Consider the following 15,880-nt stretch of genomic DNA (forward strand, 5'->3'; position numbering starts at 1 on the left):
ATGTAAGTAAGACTCACTAGAAGAAGGAAGATTTAGGGAGAAAGTATTCCAGGGATTTGAAAATCATAAAGCATGAAGACAAACAAAAATTGCTGACCAGTAGTGAGCAAGGAGGTGTGTAAGAAGAGGTGGAACTAAAGAGGCAGGGTGAATTTGGAAGGACACTTGGTGGAGCTGGCTTTTATGGAAATGTCAATTGGAAGTCATTGAATAGTTTGAAATACAAGGGGAACACAATCAGGTTTGCTGTTGAAAAATACCCTTCCAACTGCCATGTAGAGAATGGATTGGAGGCGACACTACTTTTCGGATATGGTCCAAAAACAGCTCAATTTCATCTTTTTTTTTTCATAAAGTGAATAAAATTAATATAAGATTTTGTCTGTTTTCCATATAGTAAATAATATTTTTGACAAATGATCTTTTTTTTCCCAGTAGTTGCTTAATCTCTCCTTCATAGGGAAGGTTTAACTCATAGGGAGGAAATGAAGCAGAACCAACTTTAGACACCATAAGCTTGGCACTAGTCCAATGCATGTTGTTTAAGTATATTCAGAAACAGCTACAAAATATTTAAGTATAATAATATAACTTTCCTGAGAATTCTATTATCATAATTGACCAGAATTAAAATGAATATAAGTAATGTAAATAAATTATATAGACAACATTTAAAAATCTATTAAGAATAATACAGTGAAGCATCTAACTTGGAAAATAAAACATTACCAAGTGGCATTTGTTTTCAACGAAAATTTTACATTCGATATTGAGGCACTGATTCCTCAATTTTTATTTAAATGGGAATACATCTCATATTTACTTAATTTTGCAAAAATTGTTTTACTAGAGGTGTTTTATAGGATGGAAATTTTTTTATATTTAAAATAATTTACACACATAGTATCAAGAAGATTTATAATCAGTAAAGCAGCACAGAACATACATTATGTTCTAGACATAAAAGCAGAAGATTTTGTGGCTGCCATTAGAAATAATTAAGTCTTGGGTCAGACATGGTGGCTTAGGCCTGTAATCCTAGCACTTTGGGATGCCGACGTCAGTGGATCACCTAAGGTCAGGAGTTCGAGACCAGCCTGGCCAACATACTGAAACCCCATATCTACTAAAAATACAAAAATTAGCTAGGTGTGGTAGCAGGCCCCTGTAATCCCATCTACTCAGGAGGCTGAGGCAGAAGAATCAGTTGAACCCAGGAGGTGGAGGTTGCAGTGAGCCTATATCATGCCCCTTCACTCCAGCCTGGTTGATGGAGCTATACTGTCTCCAAAAAACAAAACAAAATAAAAAAGAAATAATTAAGTCTCATACACATAAAAACTAGAATGGAAAGATTTTAAATTGAACTATAGCTTTGTTAAGAGTGTTTTTAAATAAGATTTTGCAAAATAAATTTAAAAGCTTGATTATAAAATAATTCAAATCCTTTAAAATCTTCCATAAACAAACTGGAACCTCCAATTGTTCATATAAAACATGAACGACCCTGTCAGTACAAAAGAATTAAAAAATTAGCTATGCATGGGAGTGCGTGCCTGTGGTCCCAGCTACATGGGAGGCTCTGAGGTGGGAGGTTTCCTTGAACTTGGGAGATCAAGGCTACAGTAAGCCATGATTTTGCCACTGCACTCCAGCCTGGGTGACAAAGCAAGCACCTGTCGCAAAAAATAAAATCAAATATAAAAAATTGAAATTCAATGAAACCTTGTCTCAGTTGATAACACTTTGCAAGAACTACTTTTAGAAAAATATTGGCAGTTTAATGTTTGAATTTGTGGAAATCCATTCATTATGCAATTAAATATTTTTGACTTTTCAAAAAAAAATGAACAATATGTAAATATGTAAAACAATATGCCTAACAAGCTTTCTAGACAGCACATGATTCGTAACTGCATTTGTATATTCCGAAGCCTTTGGAGTACATTTAAATTATTTTAAATGTAAATTTAGTTTAGTGTTAAGTCAAAAATATTTAACCAAAATGTATAACTATCATAGTAGTTCAAATTCAGTGTGTTTTAACAAAAACTCTTTCTTAAAACATATAATCATTACAACCAAAATAAATTAGTTTTGTATTTGTCTAAATTCAATCCCGTGTTTTTCCTGTAATGATTTTAAGCACTAATGCAAGAGAGAAGGTCCACAAAATATCTGCTGCTTTATTTTGCATTAATTTGTTTCTTGCATATTTGAAAAAATACATTCAAAATTGAACAAAGTTCAGTCTTCAATGTAACTAAAAAACCAATTGTATTCAAATTGTAAATCTGCGTATTATCTGCAGTACTAGAGTAACATAACTCTAAGAATCAAGTACTCATAGATACTAAGGTCACCGTCAAGACAATCTATATCAATATTGTTCCCTTAATATCATATGTTGCTGAGATGTTCATATGCCCACCTACAAAAGGAATTATATGTGACTTTCGGTGCATCATTTGAAGAAAGTTTGGTTTTGGTCTTATGACAATGTGAAGAGGTAGATACGGAACGTGAGGCATAGGTTTTACATTTCCCTGAGTTGTCACAAGGATCTGCTGATACAATTTGGCATCATTCATGGTGCCAATAATCTCTGTGTGCATTTCAGAGATAAAACATTTAGCCACTCTTAAAGGGATGTAGTAATTGTGAAAAGGAAGATGTTGTGTAAGGTCACTATGCATGGAGATCTTCTGCTTCTCCAATGAGTTCTCATCAGAAAGTGCCTTCTCTTAGTTCCTGGGCTCTGAAGATAGCAGGTCGAGAGCCACACCAAGGCTTTCTACCTGCCTCATTGTGTGCACCCAGGAAAGCATGTTTGATTAACCTGAATTATGAATTGTTGATATAGCATTGTTTGATAATTTTCATAGAATTGCTTGAGAGGGTTATGTCTTCTTTGGTTGAATCAGAAATAGGGTAAAGCTCAAGATTTATTTGTAAAGTTACATCAATGTGATTCTATTTTAGGGAACTTTGGAAGTTAGTTTGAAGGCAACATTTTCGATCAAGTGTCAGTTTCCAACCTTACGAATGAAATAACTCTTGCCCAGTACTTGTAAGCCATATACTATGTTAGAAATAGTCACATTGTTTTTACTGTATAGTGAACATAAAGAACATAACGACCTTTCCCAAAATAAAATTTGAAAAACTATTTAATCTGCTGTTCAATTTAATGAGATTTACTTAAGATGCCTAACTCCAAGTTATTATTACATTTTTAATAAGACAACCCTTTCCTCATTTTTTTGCTCTTTCCATGAGCTAAGTGCAATCTGAATGAACAATATTCAATAACAACAAAACAACCATTAAGTTTTTCCATGAGATGTTTCAGGAATGAAAGAATTCATTTTTGATCATTTGCCAACATAGGGCTATCTGATCCTGGGAAGCTTTCTCTGTTCATTTAATGCCTTGTATAACTATTTACCTTTTTCCTCAAAATCTAACCCAGTCTCAATCTTAAAATAATTCTTATCTTTTACTTAACAGAAAAAGCAGAAGCCATTATTAAACAGGTTTTAACTAACTCACCTTCCTACTTCCATTGCTCCAGCCATAGATGGACTTGCATTTATTGTCGATGCTGACTCTCCCAGGAAAGTCTCTCCAATTTTGCTCTGAATCCACTCACTTGTAACCTTCTCAGACACTGCACCTTATCCATGGCCCTTTCTCCTACACACTCATCTCTCTTTACACTTAAAAGCGCTTAAATACAATGCAGACTCTATTATAATGAAAGCAAAAAGCCCATTTCTTTGGCTCTACCTATTCATCTACCAAATTTCTAGGCCAGAGATTCTCAAACATTTTGGTTTCAGAAATACTTTCCATCCCTAAAAATTACTAAAGGTCCCAAAAGATCTTTTGTTTGTGAGGGTTATAGTCATTGATATTTACTGTATTCAAACTTAAAACAGATATTTAAGTAAAATTTATTCATTTTAAAATAACAATGCTAACATGGTAACATCAATAACATAGCCAAAATAACTATATTTTTATAACAAAACATTTAGTAAAAAGAATGGCAAATTTCTTTAATATTTGGGTTAACAGGACACTGCTATGCTCATATCTTCTGTGTTTAATTCCTTGTGGGGTTTTTGAAGTATATGAAGAAATCTAGCCTCATACAAATATGTAACAACAACAACAACAAAAACTAGACAGGATTATTTTAACAGCCTTTTCAGATCATTGTGGATAGTCTTCTTTGATGACATACCAAAATTTGAAAAGTGAGTTTCGGAGGGGTTACTTGTGATGTGAAATCTGTATTTGGTACTCTGTTGCATTAAAATCCATTCATGTATATAGCATTTTGAGTGGATCTTTCACATGATTTTGTAACTTTGTGCATTGAAAGTTTCTAATATATTGACTCAGGTATGTACAGCTTCCAAATATATGCTGGAAAATTCCCCCACATACTCATGGGATAATGAGAGTTGAAAAAAGGCAAATAACACTTTAATATTAGTATAAAATTAAGTTTGATTATTTCTAGACTGTAGGGCCTAAAGATTAAGAGAGCAGGATCTGGTGTGAGACTAATATGTACAACTATAAGCTCTGCCCACCTTAAGAAAGATACAGGCCTCCTTTTATCATGGGTATAATAAAATACCTACATCATTAGAACTGTTATGTCGAGATTACATCATACATGTAACATAATGGCACACAGTAAATGAAAAAGAATTATATATATATATATATATATATATATATATATATATAATTTTAACATTTCCTTTTAGTTCTGATTTTTCTCCTGTGCTTTCAATTTATATTCATGTTGTCTACCTTTACTTTGTCCTCCCTTCTGGCGTCTCACATTCAGGGTGTATGTGTCCTTAGGTCCTGATGAAGAAAACATTCAGGTTAGAGTCTTCAGCTAAATCCAAATTGGACCAGGAGACAAGCTCATTCACGCTTTTTAAGAAGAAAATTTCTAGAAAGTGGAAAGCAAAGCAAATTGAGTTCTTTAATCCCAGGATCCAGAAGTTTCACATATAAGGATATGACTTATTAAGGGAAGGATATGACTTACCAAGAGAAATCTCTAACTATGTATAGGGCCTCCTTGAGCATATCTGTGATAGGAAGCAGTTCCTCCTTCAGGCTGCTTGAGTTAATGGAACATTTGGGAAGAGCATGTTAGCCTGAGAGAATAGTTGCATTTAGCTCCAGGACCACAGAAAAAAATAGCTGACTTCAGTCATTTTTAAGAAGTCTGGCTCAAGTTGGATTCAAATATCCTGTTTTGGTTACTATTGCTGTGTAACAAATCACCCCAAAATCTGGCAGTGCCACTTACAACCACCATTTTATTAAGCTCACAGAGTCTGGCCTCAGGAATTCAGAAAATGCACAGTAAAAACAGCTTCACCCTGCTTCTCCTTGTCTGTGGCATCAGCCAGGAAGATTCAAAGGCTGAGCAAAAACTGAAAGAGCTGGAATCATCTGAAGGCTCATTCACTCATGGTGGGGCTCAGTGCCTATGCATAGTCTCTCCAGGGAGCCTGAGCTAATTCACAGCAGACAGCTTCGAGGTGTTCAGGCTTTACATGGTGGCTTAGAGCTCCAACAGTGAGTGTTCCAGGAACAAGCTTGAAACTGCACTGCCATTCATATCTTAGCTTCATAAGCCACACTGTCGTTTCCATCACGCTCACCTGGTTGAAACAGTCACAATCACAAGACTAGCTATATTCAAGGGGAGGGAACAAAGACCCCCATCTCTCGCTAGGAGTAGTGTCAAATAATTTTTGGCCATGGTTTAAAACTGCCTGAGTTCCAGACAAGAAAACTATTAATTGGAGTTCAATGTAAAGAACAATTTAATCCTCTGAGCATGGACCCAGGGCTGGAGAACAAACAGAAACAACAAAAGGTTTCCAAGTCCAGGGAGTAAGAGGTTAACTTGGATGTTTCATGACTTGGCTGGCTTGGGCTGGAAAAGCATGAGTTTCTTGGGTAGTAGGGATGGATAAGAAGAGACTGAATGTGGAAGCTTGGCAAGGAAATTGGAGAGTAGAGAATAAAGAAAACAAAATCACTCATAATCCAACTCCCCAGAAGCAACCAGTTTTTACATTCTGATGTGTTTTAGTGTTGTCTGCATATATGTATATTTATGATTTATGCTGCATGTATGTGTATATAAACAAAAAGCATCATGCATGTGAAGCAACATTGCAATCATACCACGTAATAAATTTTATGTCCTATCTTTCAACTCAAGAATTGGCTTACTTCTCATTAGCATCCCACTCTGAAGAGATTTACATTTCAGTTCTGTTCACTTCTGCTAAATCAGCTAAGTTAGTCCTGACAGAGTTCCTCTTTGCCTAAGTTTCTCTGTCCATTGCCAACAACCTGCCACTGAGTCTTTGTTGCTATTGCTTTTTAAGTTTTTGCCAATATGAAAAGGACTTTCCAATCAAGAAAGGAACAAAGTCATTAATTACTCCTGTCCATAAACCTAAGGGGCCAAAGCCTCTAATATACTAAATAACAAAGTTTCTTCTGCACTATAAAGCAGACTCTGCCATGCACCATGCACCATTCCTGGTGCAGCAGCAACAGCAGCAGCAAAGATTACAAACACACAAAAACAGAACTGCTACTGCAACCATTGCTCATCCCTTCCAGAAACATTGAGAAGGCTCCAGGTTACATATTTGGCCACCTAAGGTCTTACCTGGTTTTGTCTTTGTAACAAATGCCTAAAAACAATATAATTGACTCCCATTCCCTCAACTGGTACCTTCATTTACCAGCAACCACTTTTTATGAGCTAGAAAAGAGGCCAATTAACAGCTCCCAAGCTTGCTGTGCTGACTTCGGAGACAATTACTTCATCCCTCACTTGAGGTTCTGAAAGCAGGAACTACAGAACAACTTGGTGAGGAGAAAAATTATTCCCAGATTTTTATAAGAGGACAAAACTTTAGCCAGGAGTTAAATGTCTGTTGCTGAAAGGCTTAGAAGAGCATAAGAAGAGGGAGTCAAGCTGAATATAGAACATATTGCATTTTTAAACAAAAATGTCTTTCTTTTTTCCTTATGGCCAATGGATATTTTCAAATAACTAGTGTCTGCTTTAAAGTAGCTATCATGACTGGGAACACAATAATTCTAATTCTAATGATGCTATTCTTATCCATGCTCTTTTTCTTTTTCTTTAACTTTTTAAATTATTATTATACCTTAAGTTCTGGGATACACGTGCAGAATGTGCAGGTTTGTTACATAGGTATACACGTGCCATGGTGGTTTGCTGCATCCATCAACCCGTCAACTACATTAGGCATTTCTCCTAATGCTATCCCTCCCCTACTCCCTCCACACCCCGACAGGCCCTATATCCACACTCTTTTAAAAACGTATCATTTGAAGTTATCTTTATAGAAACCATCATATTATTTTGCTTACACTCAATGGCATTTATTCAATATTTATTTAGTCCCTACTTCTTGTTAGTTATTGTTATAGGCAGTGAGGATATAAGGTAAACATAACTTGCAATATTTCCAGCTTTTCAGAACTTATAAACAAGAAAACAAATTATATTTCTTTTTTTATATATAAGTTACTGAGGTAGAGGTGGTATTTGGTCACATAAGTTCTTAGTGGTGATTTGTGAGATTCTGGTGCACCCATCACCCAAACAGTATATGCTGCGCCATATTTGTAGCCTGTTATCCCCTGCCCCCTCCCACTTTTCCCCTAAGTCCCCAAAGTCCATTGTATCATTCTTATGCCTTCACATCCTTACAGCTTAGCTCCCACAGATCAGTGAGAATATATGATATTTGGCTTTCCATTCCTGAGTTACATCACTTAGAATACTAGGTTCCAGTCTCATCCAGGTCACTGCAGATGCTGTTAATTCATTCCTTTTTATGGTATATAGTATTCCATCATGTATATATACCACAGTTTCTTTATGCACTCATTGATTTATGGGTGTTTGGGTTGGTTCCACAATTTTGCAGTTGTGAATTGTGCTGCTATAAACACGTGTGTGCAAGTATCTTTTTTGAATAATGACTTATTTTCCTCTGGGTACTCAGTAGTGGGATTGCTGGATCAAACGAATTAGTCAGGAAAAAAAAAAAAAAAAANAAAAAAAAAAAAACAGTCCCATCAAAAAGTGGGCTAAGGACATGAATAGATAATTCTCAAAAGAAGATACACAAATGGCCAATAAACATGAAAAAAATCACTAATAATCAGGGAAATGCCAATCAAAACCACCATGTGATACCACCTTACTCCTACAAGAATGGCCATAATAATAAAAAAAAAAAAATTTAGGTAGATATCGGTGTGGATGCGGTGAACAGGGAACACTTCACCGCTGCTAGAAATGTAAACTAGTACAGCCACTATGGAAAACAGTGTGGAAATTCCTTAAAGAACTAAAAGTACAACAAATTATATTTCTGATGGTGTTAAGTGCTAAAAGAGCATGACATAAGGGACTGGATGGGTCTGGTCATGTTTTTCTGAGGTGGTGACATGAAGAAAAGGAGTAAGCTACCTTGAGACATAAGAATGATTTAAGACCCTTTTGGGAAACAAAGCTTTGTGAGTAAATGAAAAGCCACTGGTGGTTTTCAGAAAAGAGTAACTTAATCTGGTAAAGATGGTTTTAACATAAATGAGTGAATATGGTGAGTGCTTCAACCGAAGCATAGAGTTAATGAGACAAATTCAGTTTCATAGTTTGCGGAATAGGGAGTCATTTTTAAAAGATGATTTCCAAAACTGTGTTAACATTAGATACCTTAAGAGATTATGCTCACCAGGCTCTCACCACAACTAAGTCCTGACAAAGAATAAATATTTTGTTAAACACACACACACACACACACACACACACACACACACACACACACACACACACTAGGGAAGTTGGGTTTGCAAACAATTTAGTGTATCTAAAAACTGAACAAATGAGTTATCTGTAGTCAGAAAACGTGGCTACTCACATTGCTTTTCTTTTCTTTCCAGGAGGGTTAAATATGATGTTTGCTTTTTTTAAAAAAATTCTTCACAAAAACTTCAATGGCAAATAGAGTCTACAATTTGTCCAAATGATCACATTCAAACTTAAAGGGGCCCAAGGTAAGGTAGTCACCCAAACTCTAAAATTAGAAATGGGTCATGGTTCACTAGGGGAACTCTTGCTAACATAGATATGGAAACATGATATTCATGCACATTTTTTCCCATTTCATTTACTTAACCACTCAGACTTTGGGTATCTTCCCGTAAGTTTGTCTGTGACTCAGTTTTAGTTTCAGATGACTTAATGCTTCCATCTAATCAAGGGAGGGTAACATGATTATTTAACATATCCATGATCCCCAGTTAGGATGCCAGGAAGCTCTAAGAGGGCTAATCTTGTGGCTTGGCATTTTCATCTTTTCTTTTTACTTAAAAAGAAATCATTGCTTACATGTGGCCTGCTAACCAACATTTCCTTCATCCCTTGAGGATATTTCTGGGTCCATTTGCCTTGATAGCTTATAAAAGACTATCCAAGAGCCTAAGTTACCTTGTATAGAGCAAAACTAGACCAGTTCTTACACTTCCTTCTTTGTTTTACCTAGTAAAAATGGTAATGTTTGCAAGGACCAGCCTCATCCACATATATGATCTCATTTTAGTTCTCACAATCACACTGTTATCAAAACAATTTAGGCACTATGGCTTTAATTTTACAGATGCAGAAGTGAAGGAGCACAGAGCTTTGTGTCTGGCCTAAGGTCACTTAGTAAGGCTGGTTGCTGGACTTAAGCCAATGTCTGGGCCCCACAAAATTTAGTACACTCTAACTAATACATCACAATGTTTCTATAGAATACATCCAAAACTTACAATACATGCTTTCCTACCCCCAAATGAGTATTAGACACTTACAGTTTAAGTGTTTGTTGTGCTCTTATATTTGTTATCTATTGTCACAATTTGTGTGGTTGATGGAAAATTCCAGAAAATGAAGTGTAAAAGTTGGCAGACATAATAGTCCTTTATCTCTCTAGACCATTACGGAAACATACTCTTTGGTTTATATTTGAAAATGGCACTGAAACAGCATTCAGGACATAAATTTACTGCAATTTCCCTATCCTCTAAAGCTTACATTTCCACATCAATAAAAGTGGGATGATACATGGAAAGGGGTCCCGATAGTTCTGTGCACACATCAGCTAGCTTATATGTGCATTTTCTTGATTTACAACCTTTTTTGTGTGGTTCAGGGAAAAAAAAATAGTAAAAACTGTAATAGGTTGAATTGTTCAAAAGGAGGAAGGTGTAAGGGTGGGGATGGAAGTACTATGAGTGGACTTGGGAGTTGCTTACTTATTGAGTTATGAGTGAGGGAATACAGCAAGAAACTAAGCCAGTTGTTATAAAGCTTAGGACCATTGAGGAAGGGAGATGAATGAAGACTTCTAGGAGGTATTACTGCGCATTACCAAGGTGATTCGTCTTTGCTTTCTCCTCAATGTTCGGTCTCCTTAACAATCCTGTATATACAGAGAAAATCTACATTGCTCTTTAGTGATTTTTAGAGTACGCTGTGTTTTGTTTGTAGAGTTGCCAGATTCGACAAATAAAAATACTGGGAAACACAAGAAGTGCCCCTGCAATTAAATCTGATTGCATTCAAGGACATTCAGATAAGCAATGAATGAATTTTTTGTGTCTTGAATATTGTATGTGACATTCTTTTACTAAAAACTGATGTCTGAAATTCACATTTAGTAGGACCTGTATTTCATCTAGCAACTTGGCTAAAAACACAGATAAAAGCAAGACAGTATTTTATTGGCTCACATGCAAATTGAGGGAAAGTTTCCTGGAGGCTTTCAGGCAGCAACAGCTGTTCCCATACTTGTCTCGACATTAGAATCACCTGGAGAACTCCAGATGCCAGTACAGTGGCTCTGGAATTCTGCCAGACTGTGAGATTTTTCAAAGTATTCCAGGTGACTCACGTATAACAGTGAAGAGCTGGTGACTGATGTCCAGCACTTCTTAACTTGCCCTATACATAACAAACATCCAGGGAATTTTTAAGTATATTATGCCTAGATTCCCTCAATAACAATTAAATCAATGTCTACAGGCAAGACATTACTATTACATTGCTATTACTAAAAAGTTTTCAGGCCGAGCGCGGTAACCCCAGCATATCTAGCTGGGATTTCACGCCTGTAATCCCAGCACTTTTAGAGGCCAAGGCGGGTGGATCACAAGGTCCAGAGATCGAGACCATCCTGGCCAACATGGTGAAACCCTGTCTCTACTAAAATACAAAAATTAGCTGGGCGTGGTGGTGTGTGCCTGTAGTCCCAGCTACTTGGGAGGCTGAGGCAGAGGAATTGCTTGAACCTGGGAGGCAGAGGTTGCAGTGAGCCGAGATCATGCCACTACACTCCAGCCTGGCGCCTGGCAACAGAGACTCTGTCTCAAAAAAAAAAAAAAAAGTTTTCAGTAACTTTTAATGTTTCTTCACTAGAGAGCCCTAAATTATAGCCTAAAAATGGCATCCCATGGCATTTCCAGCTATAGAAATGTCATTTCTGAATAAATCTCAAAAAGTTTATCTTAATTTTTAAATTATGAAATTAATATTTTTCTTATATATTCAAGCAATGCAGAAAAATCTAAGAAAGAATTAAGAGAGATACACAAACGACAAACAAAAGAAGTCTCTCCCACTTCTTTCCCTTATATATTAGAATGTAGAGCAGATGGTCCTTAATACTTCTTCTGATTTTAAAATACACTGATTCTATTCATTAAAATTTATAGATTAGTACTGACAAATTCTTGGATTAAAAAATGAGCATAGTTTAACAAAAAAAGATCCATGACCTAGTGCTGCCCCCTATTGCAGCTTGTTTTATTCAGCTTTCTGACGTGTGGAGTGGAGAGAGGCAGCAAAGCTAGATAAATATTTTGTCACTCTACCTTCTGGTCTCTGACCCTCTCCACTTGTCTATTTCTGTAAAATCAAGAGCTTTTAAAATGGTCTGATCTTTAGCTATGTTTGCTTTTATCTGTTACAATGAAAAAACTTAAAACTCACGTAAATTATGTTTAGTGATTGTTGGCTAAGACAATTTGAGCAACATGTTTTCAAAACTGTTTAAAAAGATTGCTCCTATAATTTCCCAAAATAAATTTGCCTAAGCCTGATCATAGAAGAGCTGGCACAATTTTAAATGAATGTATTCTATTTAGCAACACTACTAGAAATATTAAACCTTTTAAGAGAATCTGGAACTTAATAATTCATCTCAAAGAGAAAAACAAACATTTAGTTGTAAGTTAGGCATAACAAATAGAAGTAAGTTGCAAATTTCAAAATTATATGGTTATATTTATGTTAAGGAATTTTTCTCTGAATATTTCACTGTAAAAATTATACGCAGTTTAAAAAAATAGGTCACTCACATTGCTAGCAACGTTGCAAACTAGATAATCTTAAAATCCTTTTTCCACAGAACATCTAAAGTCTGACTAAAATATAACCAAAACCCACTGAGATGCAAAGTGTAGATTTTGGGAGAGTACAAGATTTTAGCAGAAGTCAAAAATAAAAAATAATTGGAAATTTTCGACTATTAAGCTTAGTCTGACATTTTCTTTGGCTTCTCAAATCAAAGGAGTCACCAATCTTTATTAGCAAGAGGCTTTGATTTTACCCATCACTAGGAGGCTGGAAGTGAGGTCCTGGGCTTAGGCAAGGCTTGGTATTTGAAGAGAGAACCCTCAGTAAAGTGAAAAGTTTCAAAGGGACACATTCCAGTATAAAAAGTGAAATAGAAAAATTGGCAAATAGAAATTAAGAGAAAGCTTGATTATTCTGACCTCTGCTACAGGTAGGGAAAATTTGTTCCCTGAGAATTCATAAACCAGGATTTGTCCACATCATTTAGGGGTTCATATTTGAAATGCATACATGATTTGGGAAACACCAAACTGAAGAAAGAATATAAAAAAGGGTCATCAGCTGGTAACACCACTGAGGCACCAGTAGGAGCAAAGGCAAGCCTCTCTGAAGAGAGCTACCCTCAGACAAGACTTCCTTGGAGTCTCTTAGGTTTCCTGGCCATAGTCCTAATCTGAAAATACATGAAGTAGCATGCCACCTTTCTTCTCTATTTCTGTTTCCCTGTATTTCTGGTTAACTGACAAAGAAATCAAATATTACACAGAGATGAAAGAAAAACAGTGCATAAAAATGTAGAGTGTAGCCTCTGGATGTTTGTAGCAGTACTAGGCTGTTTTGGTTATTACAGCTTTGTAGTATAATTTGAAGTCAGGTAATGTAATGCCTCCAGCTTTGTTCTTTTTGCTTGTCATTGCTTGGAGCAGTCAAATAATGGCTTTGTGGATATACAGCTAGCTGAGTGGCCTTGTGCAAGACACCTAAATCTTCATTTTCTACTTTGTAAAATGGGAACTGTTATAGTAACCTATCTCATAGGGTTATAATAATTAAATGGGTTAATATATAGAAAGTCTTTAGGATTGGAAGAGTAGCTGGCTTATAGGAAGCATTAAATAGAGCTGGCTGGTTTTGATCATCTTCATCATTATCATTATTGTTATTATAGGCAGTTGCATTATACCACCTATCTCATGATTAGGTTGTTTTTTCTCCATATGTGCCCCAGATGCATATCCATCTGTCCTAGAATTAAATCTTTGGGTAAAGCCAGCAATTATATATCCCCAAATTACATGGTTTCACAACTGGCTTCTGTGCTGAGAAGCAGTACAAGTAAGAACAGCAAGAAATTTAATGGGCAACTATTAAGCTAGCTAAGGACAATACATGTTTTTTACAATTTGCAATTTACTTTTTTTGTTTAGATATTATGTGCAAAGGCATTCCCATCGCCCCAGCTCTAGCACCTTCCCCACCCTCATTCCACACACTAGTGAACACTCACCACCAACCTACTCTGGGCCGCTGGGACACAGGATTAGGACAAATGGCCTCATCAGAGTTCTGGTTGGAGATTGGGCAGCTGTACAAATTTCTTGCATTAACTAAGTTCCACCTCTACTCTCCCTTTTCTAGGAGCTTTCGTGTATCTCACCTTTTATTCAACTCTTTGGTTTTCCTTCATTACAAGTATAGCAGGGAAAGAAACTCCTTATAGCACTTCATCTTCTTGTTACGATCACCTCTTGATGAGGTTTGCTCTTCCTCTGAAAAATGAGATTGATGTTTACCTCATTATATAGTTGTGAGAATCCAGTAATACACATTTCCAAACAAAAATACTGTATGTATTTTATGTAATACTTAGCTTTGTGCTACAATTGTTTGTCTACTTGCTTCACCCTTGCTGACAGACTACATGTTCCTTTCCATCTTCTTGAACACCTAACAGAGTATCATACACATATCTGAATTTTTTTCATTTACTCACCAATATTGATTGAGCATCTTTGATATACCATACACTGTCCCGTGCTCATGGTTTACCATAATAAGCAATCGATCCCAGCTTTGCTTGATGAAATAGCAAAATTAACATTTTCAGTTGTACCCACCATCTATTCAGCTTGCAGACGTAGCTATAAAGTGCATCTCACTTACCTCCAGCAGGAACAAGAGGTTTCTCTGGGCATATGACACAATCAGCCTGCCTTAACTGTCTCATTAAATGGGACAAAAACATATTATGCAGCACTTGAGATGGTGCTAATGACATGGCCTTTGAGTGTGCCAACATTCCACTGAGCATGTGTTCATTGTTGTCCTCAAAAATGTGTGTTTTGTTTGTTTAAAAGTCTATCTTGCCCACTAGCCTCTGAGTCCCTGAGAGTAGTAATTATGTATTTTTATCTTTGTATTGCTCTCTGCCTTAAGAAATAGCTCAGTGTCTAAATTTAGTAAATGTTCAGTAAAGTGCTGATGGAATGAAACAGTGGAGAGGATGGAAAAGCTTTATGACTAGTATAGTAAATATTTCAAAAATATATTCTATTACTATATTTTTACTCATTTAGCAGACACTGAGTAAATACCTACCATGTGCTATTATTAGCCATGCTAAGTGTTATCACATAGTATATCAAGCTGCCTCACTTTGGCTACTTTGGAGTATTTCACTCTGCTTTTCTCTGAGATTTACAATTTAAGAGGCCTACAGGAAAATGGGGAGTGCATTCTGTGAAGTTACGGAAAAAGATCCATTTTTAACATTAGCTATTACTAGCCAAATAGCTGAATTTGTTATTAGTTTATTAAATCCAGACTTTTCATGGGTTTCCCAAGCTTGCTTCTTTCAATATATATTAAATCCAACCTTGAACATTGGGGACAAAAAGACTGAAAAGTAGCCAGCTGCTCCAACAGGAACAATATACCATACTCTAGAATCACTCTAATTATTCTATGCCTGCATTTAATTTAATATCTAGTTGGTTAGAAAACCAGGCTATTAAATAAGTCTTGTAACCTGATTTTTGTATTATTTCTGGAAAATCTGGGCATTTAGAAAAAATATTTTAAAATGCATCCTTCACTGACAGTTACAAATTCTAGCAACTTTTCTTAATGGTATGCTGACACTGAAATTACACTTGAAATTTAAATGTATTTTAAGAGGGTTAGAAATAAGCATTCACAAATAACTTGGTCATATAAAAAAGCTAGTTAGTACTAAGGAATACTACAGAAATGACTTTAATAGTATTAAATTTATATTAGAATGCAAGGGCCTTGAATAAACCTAATAATCAATAAAAATTACTTCAGAATCCCTGTGAAAAAAGTATTTGAAGATTCAAAGTTAAAAAATAAAAC

At 35.8% G+C, this 15,880-nt stretch overlaps 1 long non-coding RNA gene across 1 annotated transcript; it reads right to left on the reverse strand.

The window, feature by feature from the left end:
- Nucleotides 1-3,925: 3,925 nt before the first annotated feature.
- Nucleotides 3,926-15,824, reverse strand: LOC119470406. Its single transcript, XR_005199300.1, has 2 exons — nucleotides 14,163-15,824; nucleotides 3,926-6,040 (listed from the first exon to the last, which is right to left on the reverse strand). It is a non-coding gene; the product is annotated as an uncharacterized LOC119470406 (long non-coding RNA).
- Nucleotides 15,825-15,880: the final 56 nt, after the last annotated feature.

The sequence above is a fragment of the Cebus imitator genome, unplaced genomic scaffold (genome assembly GCF_001604975.1).
Source record: "Cebus imitator isolate Cc_AM_T3 unplaced genomic scaffold, Cebus_imitator-1.0 Scaffold30, whole genome shotgun sequence".
Taxonomy (NCBI): domain Eukaryota; kingdom Metazoa; phylum Chordata; class Mammalia; order Primates; family Cebidae; genus Cebus; species Cebus imitator.